Here is a 13,043-nt window from a genome sequence, read left to right on the forward strand (position 1 = left end):
AAGGCTTCAGGGCTGCAGTGACAGTGAGTCCTTAACATTTTAGTAATTTAGCAAAGGCTCTAATCCAGAGCGATTTACAGTAGTGAGTGCGTACATATTCATACTTTTCTGTACTGGTCCCGTGAGAGTTGTTTCACTCTGACACTAAACATGAATAATGGAGCCACACCCCCACAGCTAGCCTGTGAATAATGAATCCCTAAACAGACTTCCATTAGCACCCTCCACAGAGACTCACATGCACACTCACAGAGTGGAATTGAATTCTCTTCCTCATATATCCTCTTTAAAAAGACAGACTAGGCTCCTGATGAGATAAAAGTTAATTGTGGTAGGCTACAATACATCTAATATAAATCTTTGTGAGACAAAGATAATGTCAATAAAGATATTCAACAAATGAATATCAGAATGAATAAACATGCTTCATTGTAATGAAGGCAACGCATTATTGATAGGGAAATGAAAATGGTCAAATGGTGCAGACATTAGGGTTTAGTGAGTGCAAGACTGCAAGTCCTTGAGCTCCAGGTCAGGACAGTGTGCTGAAGTGTGTTATATCTCCTCTAGTCTCTACATATGGCCTAGATTCAAAGCCCACATCAAGTCACATCACACTCAACATACTGTCACACAGCCAGAAAGATGCACACAAAGATATACCAGAACAGACACGCGAGCATCGTATGCTTTGGTATTCAGTTATTTTCTTAATACTGACTTTGTATGAGCGGAGCTGTGAAGAGCTCATCTCAGAGGCAAACCATTCATCATTACTGATATAAAGAATCCTTCTCTCAATTACATTATTATACCCCACGGGGCTGCATGCAGTCTCCTCACACAGAGGTGCCAAGACGCCAAGCAATGTGTGGACAAGTCTTCATTTGAATCTCAAGCAACCAACATTAAGAGAAACAAATAACAATATTAGGGGGAAAAAAAGCAAGCAGATGTCTCAATGCTCAATGGTGTGAAGACAGGTAGGGTTGGAGAGAACTTAAAACATGCCCAAAGGTAGTAAAATGAAAGCAATCTTACACCCAATGACTGTATTAAAGTGACTTGTGTGGCAGGCAGAATTGATCCCATTAAGAGAAGAGGGATAGGCTACATGAGATCCCCCAGGCTGAGAAATGGAGTGCGTGCTGCACTGAGGCCTGGTTTTGTCTGACCTGCATAAAAAGAGGCCATCAGAGAAGGTGTGTGTGAAAATCTGAGATCATAAGCCTAGTGAGAGATGCTTAGAGGATTTCTGCAAAGTAACCTGCAAGGCCAACAGGTTGTTTATGACTAGAGGTCGACCGATTAAATCGGAATGGCCGATTAATTAGGGCCGATTTCAAGTTTTCATAACAATCGGAAATCGGTAATTTTGGACGCCGATTTTGCTTCTTTTTTTACACCTTTATTTAACTAGGCAAGTCAGTTAAGAACACATTCTTATTTTCAATGACAACCCACCGTTCCTAGGCTAACTGCCTTGTTCAGGGGCAGAACGACAGATTTTTACCTTGTCAGCTCAGAGATTCAATCTTGCAACCTTACGGTTAACTAGTCCGACGCTCTAACCACCTGCCTCACTAGAAGCCTGCCTGTTACGCGAATGCAGTAAGAAGCCAAGGTAAGTTGCTAGCTAGCATTAAACGTATATTATAAAAAACAATCATAATCACTAGTTATAACTACACATGGTTGATGATATTACTAGTTTATCTAGCGTGTCCTGCGTTGCATATAATCGATGCAGTACCGCATTCGCGAAAAAGGACTGTCGTTGCTCCAACGTGTACCTAACCATAAACATCAATGCCTTTCTTAAAATCAATACACAGAAGTATATATTTTTGAACTTGCATATTTAGCTAACAGAAATCCAGGTTAGCAGGCAATATTAACCAGGTGAAATTGTGTCACTTCTATTGCGTTCATTGCACGCAGAGTCAGGGTATATGCAACAGTTTGGGCCGCCTGGCTCTTTGCGAACTAATTTGCCAGAATTTTACGTAATTATGACATAATATTGAAGGTTGTGCAATGTAACAGGAATATTTAGACTCATGGATGCCACCCGTTAGATAAAATACGGAACGGTTCCATATTTCACTGAAAGAATAAACGTTTTGTTTTTGAGATTATAGTTTCCGGATTCGACCATATTAATGACCTAAGGCTCGTATTTGTGTGTTATTATGTTATAATTAAGTCTATGAAGTCTATGAGGTCATTTTGCAGGGCTCTGGTAGTGCTCCTCCTTGCACAAAGGCGGAGGTAGCGGTCCTGCTGCTGGGTTGTTGCCCTCCTACGGCCTCCTCCACGTCTCCTGATGTACTGGCCTGTCTCCTGGTAGCGCCTCCATGCTCTGGACACCACGCTGACAGACACAACAAACCTTTTTGCCACAGCTCGCATTGATGTGCCATCCTGGATGAGCTCCACTACCTGATCCACTTGTGTGGGTTGTAGACTCCGTCTCATGCTACCACTAGAGTGAGAGCACCGCCAGCATTCAAAAGTGACCAAAACATCAGCCAGGAAGCATAGGAACTGAGAAGTGGTCTGTGGTCACCACCTGCAGAATCACTCCTTTATTGGGGGTGTCTTGCTAATTGCCTATAATTTCCACCTTTTGTCTATTCCATTTGCACAACAGCATGTGAAATGTATTGTCAATCAGTGTTGCTTCCTAAGTGGACAGTTTGATTTCACAGAAGTGTGATTGACTTGGAGTTACATTGTGTTGTTTAAGTGTTGCCTTTATTTTTTTGAGCAGTGTATTAAGTGTTCATTCAGTATTGTTGTAATTGTCATTATTACAACAACAACAAAAAATAAATAAAAACATTCGGCATCGGCTTTTTTGGTCCTCCAATAATCGTATCGGTGTTGAAAAATCATAATCGGTCATCCTCTATTTATGACTGCACAATAGTCTCACATACTGTGGGTGAAGATAACCTTATGCACAAACACTGGTCCAGACTTAACATAAACATAGGCCACTGGCATTTCCATGTCTACAATGGAAGCATAGGTAGACTTAGCTATATGCTTTGCAATGCATGACAGTTAAGACAAAGCACTGCGGTTAAATGAAATAAAATCACATTCACATGGTTGGCAGATTTTTTTATTTAACCTTTATCTATGCAATTGAGTTAAGAACAAATTCTTAGATGTTACTGCGAGTGTAGCGAAATGCTTATGCTGCTAGATCCGACAGAGCAGCAGTATCTAACATGTAATATCAACAATTCCACAACAAAACCTAACACACAATCTAGTAAAAGAATGGGATAAGAATATATAAATATAAAATATGTGGATGAGCAGTGAGAGCGGCTAAGATGCAATAGATCGTGTCGGATGCAGTATACACATGAGATGAGTAATGTGAGATATGTAAACATTCTTAAAAGTGTCGTTATTAAAAAGTGACTAGTGTTCCATTTATTAAAAAGTGGCCAATGATATCAAGTTTGAAAGTAGGCAGCCTCCTCTCTGTGTTAAAGATGGCTGTTGAACAATCTGATGGCCTTGAGATAGATAGAAAAACAGCTTCTCTGTCCCAGCTTTGATACACCTGTACGGACCTCACCTTCTGGATGGAAGAGGGGTGAACAGGCAGTGGCTCGGGTGGTTGTTGTCCTTGATGATATTTTTTGCCTTCCTGTGACGTTGGGTGTTGTAGCTATCCTGGAGGGCAGGTAGTTTGCCCCCGGTGATGCACTGTGCAGACCGCACCACCCTCTGGAGAGCCCTGCGTTTGTGGGAGATGCAGTTGCCGTACCAGGCTGTGATACAGCCCGACAGGATGATCTCGATTGTACACCTGAAAAAGTTATTGAGGGTTTGAGATGACAAGCCAAATTTGTTCAGCCTCCTGAGGTTTAAGAGGCGCTGTTGTGCCTTCTTCACCACACTGTCTGTGTGGGTGGACCATTTCAGTTTGTCAGTGATGTGTATGCCGAGGAACTTAAAACTTTCCACCTTCTCCACTACTGTCCCGTTGATGTGGATAGGGGGATGCTCCCTCTGCTATTTCCTGAAGTCCACAATCATCTATTTTGTTTTGCTGACACCACACAGAGCCCTCACCTCCTCCCTGTAGGCTGTCTTGTCATTGTTGGTAATTAAGACTACCACTGTAGTGTCGTCTGCAAATTTGATTGAGTGATTGAGTTGGAGGCGTGCATGGCCATGCAGTCGTGGGTGAACAGGGAGTACAGGAGGGGGCTGAGAACGCACCCTTGTTGGGCCCAAGTGTTGAGGATCAGCGGAGATGTTGTTGTTTCCTACCTTCACCACCTCGGGACGGCCCATCAGGAAGTCCAGGACCCAGTTGCACAGGGCGGGGTCAAGACCCAGGGTCTCAAGCTTAATGACGAGTATGGAGGGTCCTATGGTGTTGAATGCTGAGCTGTAGCCAATGAACACCATTCTTACATAGGTATTCCTCATCCAGATGGGATAGGGCAGTGTGATGGCGATTGCATTGTCTGTGGACCCATTGGGGCAGTAAGCAAATTGAAGTGGATCTAGGGTAAAAATCCAACAAAAAGATAATTTTTCCCCCATACGTCTACAGATGAGACAGTCACACTTCATATACAATGTAGGCCATAGGATGGTAGCTAGCTAAATCCACAGACACAATGAACAAAACACTACCAACTTCAAGCTAGCTAACCGCTGTAGCTAAACTCAGCAAAAAAAGAAACGTCCTCTCACTGTCAACTGCGTTTATTTTAGGCAAACTTCACGTGTAAATATTTGTATGAACATACCAAATTCAACAACTGAGACAAATTGAACAAGTTCTACAGACATGGAATAATGTGTCTCTGAACAAAAGTGGGAGGGTCCAAATCAAAAGTAACAGTCAGTATCTGGTGTGGCCACCAGCTGCATTGAGAACTGCAGTGCATCTCCTCCGCATGGACTGCACCATATTTGCCAGTTGATCCTGTGAGATGTTACCCTCCTCTTCCACCAAGGTACCTGCAAGTTCCCGGACATTTCTGGGGGTGGAATGGCCCTAGCCCTCACATCCAACAGGTCCCAGACGTGCTCAATGGGATTGAGATCTGGGCTCTTCGCTGGCCATGGCAGAACACTGACAGTACTGTCTTGCAGGAAATCAGCCATACTGCTCATTCTGTGCATGGTGGCATTGTCATGCTGGAGGGTCATGTCAGGATGAGCCTGCAGGAAGGGTACCACACGAGGGAGGAGGATGTCTTCCCTGTAATGAACAGCATTGAGATTGCCTGCCTGCAATGACAACAAGCTCAGTCCAATGATGCTGTGACACACCGCCCCGGACCATAACAGACGCTACACCTCCAAATCGATCCCGCTCCAGAGTACAGGCCTCGGTGTAACGCTCATTCCTTCGACGATAAAACACGAATCCGACCATCACCCCTGGTGAGACAAAACCGCAACTCGTCAGTGAAGTGCACTTTTTGCCAGTCCTCTCTGGTCCAGCGACAGTGGGTTTGTGACGTTGTTGCCGGTGATGTCTGGTGAGAACCTGCCTTACAACAGGCCTACAAGCCCTCAATCCAGCCTCTCTCAGCCTATTGCGGACAGTCTGAGCACTGATGGAGAGATTGTGCATTCCTGGTGTAACTCGGGCAGTTGTTGTTGCCATCCTGTACCTGTCTCGCAGGTGTGATGTACCGATCCTGTGCAGGTGTTGTTACACGTGGTCTGCCACTGAGGACGATCAGCTGTCCGTTCTGTCTCCCTGTAGCGCTGTCTTAGGCGTCTCACAGTACAGACATTGCAAGTTATTGCCCTGGCCACATCTGCAGCCCTCATGCCTCCTTGCAGCATGCCTAAGGCACATTCACGCAGATGAGCAGGGACCCTGGGCATCTTTCTTTTGGTGCGTTTCAGAGTCAGTAGAAAGCCCTCTTTAGTGTCCTACGTTTTCATAACCGTGACCTTAATTGCCTTCCGTCTGTAAGCTGTTAGTGTTTTAACGACCGTTCCACAGGTGCATGTTCATTAATTGTTTATGGTTCATTGAACAAGCATGGGAAACAGTGTTTAAACCCTTTACAATGAAGAATTGTTATTTGGATTTGTACGAATTCTCTTTGAAAGACAGGGTCGTTTCTTTTTTTGTTGAGTTTAGCACTGACGTAATTAATTCACAATGGATTAGCCTGTTCCCATTAAACAGCTGCCCATGTTAGCTAGTTAATAAGGACACTGCACTGATGTGCTAGCTAGCGAATATGCTAACATTAGCTAGCAAAACATTTGGTTATGGGCTGGCACTGGCAGTTTGGGATTATGGAGCGTGAATTAAATTGTTTCGTCATTATCTTGCTAGGTAGTTATCTAGCTGTGGCCATGTGGCTAGTATCAACAAGGGATTTTTACCAAAAAAGCAACATTAGCGCAGAGCTTGGAATCTAGACCATAAGCACGGATAGGAATTGCCAAACAATGCTACTGCAACCTTCTGGTTTAGAGTATTTTAACAAGGCTGAGTGGCTGACGAATTCCAAGGTCTTTGCTGTGTGAACACAAAAAAAAGGGATTGACCGCCGACACACTGTTCAGAGATGCTAAGTGCTGTCGACAGGCAAACGTTTGACAATCCTACCAGTGTGTGAGCTTTAACATTTACCCAAACTCTACCTGAGTCCTTGCCTCACCCCAATGAGGTTAATGCTGTAAAACAAACCAACCAACATCTACCAGGGTCAAAACACGCAGAATGACTGTCCGGCACATTATAACATTTCCCAGAGGCTCAGAGGAGTTGTTTGGGGAGAAACTGGCGATGGCAGGGGTTTATTTTCCCCAAAGCTGACCCTGATAAAGTAATGCAAAGGCCTGGAAAGATGTAGCAGCTAGGCAGCCTGTCAGCAGAATGCTGTGTGTGTGTGTGTGTGTGTGTGTGTGGTGTGTGTGTGTGTGTAAATAGCAGAGCAGCACTGTTCAAACTGGACATCAGCTCTCCACCCCAGCTAGGTGGACTGTCCAATACCAGACATAAACCACTACAAGAGCAGTGTCTGACAGTCAACTCATTTCCTGAAGCAAATTTTGTTTAGACACAGGAAACAAAATTAGCACTCTCAAAATTGAAGACGTTTCAGGAGTTGCATTTGAAATAGTAACAATTACTGCAAATAGTAATTATAGCCATTTGAGGTGTCAATGACACTGCTAGTTGACACACTCAGTACCCCAGTCAAGGACTGAAGAGAGCTTTGAGAGAATTAAACTAGTGCTGCTTTTCTTAGTAATATGGGTGATAACACAACGTGGCTGTACAGTGGTAGGTTTTCACAGAGAACATGACCAGCCCGCCACCATAGCAGAGTAGTCTAAAAGATAGACTGCAGACAAGCACATCACTAATCATGCTCGGACTACCAGAGCAACGGTCCTCCTTTTGTATTAATCAATAGCTGCTGCAAGTTCTCCTTGTTTTCCCAGAAACCGTTCTCATGTTTGAGCTCTTGTCTTGGTTCATCCTGATTGGCCAGCTAGCCCTTGGATGAGGGCTGCCTTCAGCCTGATTGGACTGCTGTTGAGTCAAACGTGCTACATCAAGTTCAGAGGTGACTTGTAAGCTGATAAAATCCTTTGTTGAAATCATATCAGGACAAATAGGCCTATCTGCTTTCAGGAAGTAAACCTAGCCTGTAACCTGCATCAGTATCAAAGAGCGTGTCAAGTAAAACTATTAAAAGAATTAAAATCTAGACTTTTATAAGCATCTACTGATCCATTGTTGAGAATTCCACTGTCTTTGATGCTGGTTGTTATTTGAAGTTAGCTTGTACAAGTTGGCCTGAAATCCATCAAACAGCAGATGAAAGTAGATGGCTTCCCCACAGACAGATGTATCATCTAGGACTTATTCCGTGTTCCATACAAACAGGTCAGTCTCAACAACAACAACAGTATAGTTAGGCTATATGAGTCTACCCCCCCACAGCCCCATCAGTTACATAACCACCAACATCATATTCTCTCCCTTTCATTGAGGGCTCCTCAAATCCAAAGTTACGCATCTACCATAGAGCTGCTCGTAGGGAAGTGCGGGGAAAGCAGGGGAAACCCCAGGCTAAAATACAGGACAGGCAAGCAGCATATATCTCTTCCCTGCAGTGACTTCACAACACTTCCTGCTAGCTTGGTCACCACAGGGCCAGAACAACCTCAGCCCTGTGTGGACAAGACAATGAGGGTCACTTATTAATACCACATTCCCAACAGAAATAGAATGACTAAAACAGGCAAAGCCCCCCCAGACCAGAGCAATTTGACAAAAACACTCAATATGGCTGACGTGCAGGCTAGGCCTAGCTACTGATAACATTTCAATAATATGCCCGTTCCCAGATCAAATGCCACGATCAGAGTCCATGATGCCAAACAAGGGTCAGCCATCATCCTCATCAGTTTAACAGCCAGTCAGTCAGGTTAGTCAGCCCAGTACGTACCAACATAGTGTCTTAATGTGAGCCCTTCTGCATGGCTCCGTCTGGAGGAGGAAGTGACCTTATGTTCCCATCGGCTCAACATTTATCTTTTGCTCATTAATTCAAATCAGCTCCCACAAACACAAAACCCTGACTAATGCCTTCCAAAGCCAAACATTTGAATAATTAACTGTGGCCACCTGACAGTTCACACAATAGGGGGTTGCAATGGTTTTCTAAAACAAGTTTGTCTTAAAACAGGTTGGAAACATAGGAGAGAAAGGCAACAAGGGATAGATGGCATTCAGTGACTGAACTTCAATCACCTCTCCTATAAATCTGTCAACTATACTGAGCTTTGGAATGTCTCTCAGTGCTGTCTTTAAAGCATCACTTCCTGTTGAGAGTGATTACTGAGATAAAAAAGTGTGGGTTGCAGCAGGTCTCAGATATGGCAGGCAGTGCTGCTGTCGGCTTGTCAAGTTAACTACCCTCACCTCTGGGGGCATTCTCACCATGTCACCCTTTCTCGGTGACATACACACAACGGTTGACCTGGGAAGGCAACAGTTACTGAAAATAGTGGTGTGAATGTGATTCTTAGTCAGTGCACCTGTGTCTTAAAACAATAACCACACTACCAAAATCTGTGTAGGAACTTTTATAGAAGTAAAGAAGATGTGTGCTTTCACACAACAACGTAAAAACTCAATTAGACAAATAGCACCTTAAGCAGTTATTCTAATCTGGGTTTAGGGTCAGATTGGTGTAAAATGATTCTCAGCAGGGAGTGAGTCTCACTGGGTCTCAGTGTGTGTGTGTCAGGCCAGCGGCTGTGCTCTCCTTAGAAGTGTGAAGGTCCCTGTGGCTGTCCAGCAGGTCCAGTAGCAGGAAATCCATGCCCATCTCTCAATGAGCAGCCTGCCTTGCCAGCCGCTGCCCAGATGGAGATGCTCGCCCACTGTGTTTGTGCCTCAGACCGCCACCACAATGCCCCCATTCTGCTGGGCGGTAGGCAGGGCCGGAGGGGTCTCGCCCTCCCGGTGGGCCCCAACACAACACTGCTCCTTCCTTCCACAGCTGCTGGACAGAGAAGGAGACATAGGAGCAACAGAGGAAAAGAGAGAGCAGGGCTAATATGGCTCTGCCACCTCTACTCCCATGTTACATAGAGACCACAGTGACAGGGTTGTTTTAATGACATAGAATAATATGAAGCTGAATAATATGAAGCTGAATGGCTACAAGGCCAGGCTCTTTGAAAGCTGCACACTGACTGCAGTGTGTGAAAATAATTATAGTGCATTGTAGTACACTTATGGTGGTGCTACTAAAACGTGTTGTTAGTATGACATGGTTCTGATTGGATAACTTAAATTGATCCTAGCATGATCCACCACATACAGAAGCCAAGGGTCAGAGTGCATGTCAAACACCATCTAGGCCTAGGCTACTTCTCTCACCATCTTACTGCTAGATATTCAAGAAACAGAATGTAGCTCAAATGCATGCCCCTGAAGTGCCTTGTTGAACGAAACAACAGGGGGCGTGGGGCAATTTATTTTCCTTCCCGGCCACTAACAACCCGCACAGGCACTGCTCAGACAAGCAACAACTAACCAACTCATTAATCTCAAAATGTCATTGCTCCTCTAAAAACAACTTTGCCAAGCCAGCTTAAACTGACTGAGGATAATAGAGGTAAAAGGGAATAAAAACACAAACATCTAGGTACGCTAGTCTAGTGCCCACCAGATCATGTTAATGCCACTTTCAATTGAGGACTACACAAATCTACAAAACAAAAACAAACATGCATTTGGGAGGAAGATACATTTGGGAGGAGAAAAAAAAAAATAGAATGTGGTAATTGTTTAAAGGTCAGGGTCCTTGGCCTGTTGGCCAGTCTTAAGATGTCTAATGAGAGCGTGTGCAGCAGACAGAGGAGCAGCAGCCTCCCTTCCTGCTGAGTGTGTAAGCTGAGCTCTGAGATACTAAATACTTCATAGAGACAAGGGACAGCAGAAATTAGCTTCAGCTGACACCTCTAGTCTTCTTCAGCCTGCCCTGCTCAGTGGCTAATGCAATTTACCATCAGTCAATCAATACTGCAGAGTGAGCTATTGACAAAGAGCAGAGGAAGGTGTATTGGTGGTTAGTGTGGTCGATGTATTCCGTACCTGCATGGGTCTGCCTCAGTAGATGGGGTCTGTCCCTGAGGTAGACCCATGCAGGTACGGAATACATCGACCACACTAACCACCAATACACCTTCCTCTGCTCTTTGTCAATAGCTCACTATCAAACCAAGGTGCATGAACACTGGAGCAAAGTGAAAGACAGACTGGTTGGTTGTTTAGGAACAAAACCCGAGGAGTGCTCAACTATGGAGCCAAACAGACAGGGTTGGCTTAGATTGTAGACAGTGTATATTTTGGGTCCAATGTTTATAAAATAATTACACAATGAGCACTTGTCTCAAATACATTGCTACAGTTGTTGGTTAACTAGCTAAAGAATTTCAGCCATATTAGCACCAACATAAAATCAGTTAAAACACCTCAAAACAAAGACATGGGATCAGTAAGATGAAATGAGCCACTTACAATTCCCACATGGTCATTTCTTGTCATTCTTGCAAGCAATCTGGCCATCCATAATCACAACACGCTGACTTCTGCCTCATGGAAGCGTGCACGTCATGACGTTGTCAGCTAACCTATCTATTCTGCAACTCTGGGTAGCACAATAGAAGTTTACAAGCAAACTTTTTAAAAACAATGCCTTTCGACAACTGCCTTCATCAGGGTATCAGTAGATGGTCTGCTTGCCTTTACAGCTAGAGAGGAGGACAGCCTTGTCTTCACTCACTGCATAACAATTCTACAGCCTATCCTTATGCCATAAGTGCACACTTGTTCACTTACCTTGAGGAGCAGAGTGCACAAGAGCACACTTTGGGATAAATGGGACGCAAACACTTACTCAGCCTCCATGCACCACGTGGACACCCCAAAAAGGCTGCAGAAGGCCCAGCTCAGACAACATACAGATCCCAAACATGTTCCAGTCTGGTTTCCAAATACATTGGAGGATAATGAATGCCAGGATCATCTCCTCCCACCATCTTGATAACAGATTTTTCTCTAATGGAAAACCCAAAGCTACAGTAGCATGCTACATTACACTTTGCACTTAATAACCAGATAGTGAAGATAGGGCATTTGTTAGGCAGAGAAGTGATTTTGTTAATTACTCCTCTGTGATGCCAAAATTGTTCATGTGACCGCCCATGACCCCTAAAAAGTAAACCAAATATTTCACACTGCATTCATTATAGGCTTTTGACGCCTGTTTCTTTAAAATGTAACTGACAGCACATCATGCCAAGTACAACGAGATTCTGGTGCTTTGTCACATTCACAATATTATACTTTCAATGTCATGTAAGCCTACAGCCTAACTAATGCCACAAGAGACAATCAAAACAACTGGAAATAACCAAATGCTATAGCTTCTGATTATCGCTACGGCTCATAATAACTTAGACAAGGTTGTAGCGAAGTGTGGCACAACAAGTTGAGGCTACATGGTTTCAGACAGGCGTGCCACAGTAAGCGATAACATGTGGTTACATTGCAACATTTAGGGACAACAATGTTACAAAACATGTGTAGATAGAGGATTGATTACCACAACATCCTAAATCACAACAATGAACAAATCCCGAATTGACAGATATTAGTTTGGAACACAGAACCAGTCACCCACAACAGTGTAACTAGATTGAGCTGTGCACGAGGCCAGGCGATTAACAATATAATTCAGGCATGCAGTAACATTTTGCCTTACGGACAGTAACATACCCACTTCCTGTCTTGCTTGTCGTTAATGCTGAGCTGTCAGCGGCCACAACACAGAAAACTCAGACAAACTACCCGTCAAATAACCCGTTGGTTCCATCAATTGGCTGACCCTTCACGTCCGGGCACCAGTCAGTCAATGCGACTGATCGAAGGAACGCGGAGGTCGCTAATGTAGCTAGCTAATAGCACCGGTTATATGGGTTGAGCCGTTTGTTGAGCCATTAAAAACCACTTGGAATTATATTAAGCTAATAGATGTAGTTATAACGGCGGTAAGAAACTAATTACAAAAATACAAACATTTTCTTTCAAATTATTGGGAAGCTTTCCGGGCTGAGATGGTATTGCAGCACAGCGATAGAGACACTGCTTGAGTGTACATCAACTCACCGTAAGCTATCGCTTTATGTTGACCAGATGTCTTTACAACTTAACGCGGCAGGCCATGAAGATGTATGTTATTGCGAGCATCCAGTTTGTCTGAAGTAAAAAGAAGAATATCCCAATTTGACGTTTGGACGCTCTCTCTATGCCGAGTTCGCGCAGGCCTCGTAAATGAAATGGATGGCCTCCCCCTCCTTCCAACCAGCAGCAATACGCATGCGCTAATTTATTGGCAGCAACACACAAGGGAATTTCAGCTGACTGAAGAAGTGTGATCTGTTAGCACGACCTTGTGGTCAAACCAGTGATGTGGAAGCAAAAATAATATCTCCAACAG

At 44.1% G+C, this 13,043-nt stretch overlaps 1 protein-coding gene across 2 annotated transcripts in view; it reads right to left on the minus strand.

Moving 5' to 3' along the window:
• The window catches only part of LOC129834689 (tyrosine-protein kinase CSK-like), a 39,763-nt gene extending 26,846 nt beyond the window's left edge, over positions 1-12,917 (minus strand). The window contains exon 1 of one of the 2 annotated variants that reach the window (XM_055899906.1): positions 12,713-12,917. The gene's annotated coding sequence lies outside the window, so the exon portion shown is untranslated. Of the gene's footprint in view, positions 1-12,322; positions 12,446-12,712 lie in introns of those variants that run through there. The other variant, XM_055899907.1, reaches the window with a different exon arrangement.
• Positions 12,918-13,043: the final 126 nt, after the last annotated feature.

This window comes from Salvelinus fontinalis, chromosome 35 (genome assembly GCF_029448725.1).
Source record: "Salvelinus fontinalis isolate EN_2023a chromosome 35, ASM2944872v1, whole genome shotgun sequence".
In the NCBI taxonomy this organism is placed as follows: domain Eukaryota; kingdom Metazoa; phylum Chordata; class Actinopteri; order Salmoniformes; family Salmonidae; genus Salvelinus; species Salvelinus fontinalis.